Source organism: Ochotona princeps, chromosome 1 (genome assembly GCF_030435755.1).
Source record: "Ochotona princeps isolate mOchPri1 chromosome 1, mOchPri1.hap1, whole genome shotgun sequence".
Classification (NCBI taxonomy): Eukaryota; Metazoa; Chordata; class Mammalia; order Lagomorpha; family Ochotonidae; genus Ochotona; species Ochotona princeps.
The window spans coordinates 42423251-42425321 of record NC_080832.1 but is presented as its reverse complement, the minus strand read 5'-3'; the positions used below and the strand labels follow the sequence as shown (position 1 = coordinate 42425321).

The window sequence follows — 2071 nt, the reverse complement described above, 5'->3', positions numbered from 1 at the left end:
GAGGAAAAGTTTCAAAATACCACACGTGGATATGTATCACAAAGTGTTCTTTCAGCTCCTCAGCTATTCTGGATTACTTAAAAGTCTCAGACTCCTTCCCCTTCAAAACATTATCATTTAAAGAACAATATAATTAGGGCACCACACAGTAGCCCAGCGGCTGAAGTTCTCGCATTGAATGCACCAGGATCCCATACGGGGACCGGTTCTAATCCAAGCAGCCCTGCTTCCTATCCAGCTCCCTGTTTATGGCATGGGAAAGCAGTCGAGGATGGCCCAAAGCCTTGGGACCTTGCACCCGTGTGGGAGACCTGGAAAAACCTCTAGGCTTCTGGCTTCGGATTGGCTGAGCTCTCACTATTGCGGTCACTTAGGCAGTGAATCATTGGACAGAAGATCTTCCTCACTTTCTCTCCTCCTGTCTGTATATGTGAATTTCCAATAAAATAAAATAAATCTTTTAAAATGTATAAAGAACAATGTAATTAACATTTAATGTAAACACAAACCTACATATTGATGTCAAAAGAACAGGAATTACATGTGGAAAACTACAAAGTAAATAATCCTGAGATTAGGAAGTATGGTAAAATGTCTTCAAAACCTGGGAAAAGGTGCTCGCTTCGGCAGCACATATACTAAAATTGGAACGATACAGAGAAGATTAGCATGGCCCCTGCACAAGGATGACATGCAAATTCGTGAAGCGTTCCATATTTTTTTTAATAAAATAAATATTAAAAAAAACCTGGAAAAAGTTTAAAACAAAGGAAAATTTCAGGGAAATGTATTGGTAAGAAAAGCATCCAATAAAGATCAGTATCAGGTAATGTGTGCAAAGTGACATTCATAAGCAGTCAAGTTTTTGATAGACAGTAATATTAGAATGAATGTTAACAGATTTTTGAATGATCTGATATTCCTTGAAAGTAATATTCCACGTATGTTTTTCTTTATTTGATGAAAATAAGAACTACATCAATGTCATCTAAAACCTTACAGAAGAGTTGAAAATCTTCAGCAGAGATGAGATTCACTTACGTAAATTTTGGTGAATTTGTATATTATTCATGATGTGTCTTCCTATAAAGTTACCATAATTTTAAGAAAACATGGTAGGTCTGTTCTAGATAGAACATACCCAGATTTATTGGATTTATTCCTCTGATCTCCTCAGGCTGTTGACTTTACAAATTTAAAGATGATTCATTGCTGAATGTAAATTTCAGCAAGTGGTGAAAGAAATGATGAAATAGAGCAGCTCTACTCTTGCATGAGAAAGAATCACAAACTGTACACATTGTTCTTCTAATATGTCATTGGCCACATCTTAGTCACGTGAATTCTGTTAGATGCAATGGATTTGAAAAAGCATATTGATTATCCACATACCTGGCTGAATTGCTATTCTCTTGCAACTGTGAGAAACAGAATGCATCATCTGTCAAACTTAACATTTGATACGGGTATTTAAATAGACGAAGAAATAAGATCATCAGATTGTCCTATGATAGGGAAAAAGTAGAGCATTCCAAAGGTTATTTGTAAATATAGAGACCTGGAAAATGAACATCCTGGTCAAAGTTACCAAATGGAGAACAACCAAGAGTAACTCTGGTAATCTCAGTGGAAAGGAATTTAGTAGACAGAATTTGCTGGTTCTAACAATCTTCAAAAAGGTTGCAGAAGTAGGAGTTTAGAAGAGCTGGATCATTTAACATGTGGGAGATCATTTTGTAAGACTAGTTTTTTTATTTTTATTATTTTTTTTATAGAGGCTTGGTATGGTAGCCTAGTGGCTAAAGTCCTTGCCCTGTGTGCGATGGGACCCCATATGGATGCTGGTTCAAGTCCTGGCTGCCCCACTTCCCATCCAGCTCCTTGCTTGTGGCCTGAGAAAGCAGTCAAGTACGACTGAAAGCCTTGGGACCCTTCACTTGCATAGGAGACTCTGAGGACCTTCTGGCTCCTGGCTCCTGCCTCCTGTCTTCAAGTCAGCTCAGCTCCAACTGTTGGGGCCACTTGAGGTGTGAACCAGTGGAAGGAAGATCTTCCTGTTTGACTCTGCTCC

The 2071-nt window shown here is 38.4% G+C and overlaps 1 non-coding gene across 1 annotated transcript; it reads left to right on the top strand.

Moving 5' to 3' along the window:
- The first annotated feature begins 614 nt into the window (after positions 1–614).
- Positions 615–721, top strand: LOC118758343 (U6 spliceosomal RNA). Its single transcript, XR_004995641.2, has one exon. It is a non-coding gene; the product is annotated as a U6 spliceosomal RNA (small nuclear RNA).
- The last annotated feature ends 1350 nt before the right edge of the window (positions 722–2071 follow it).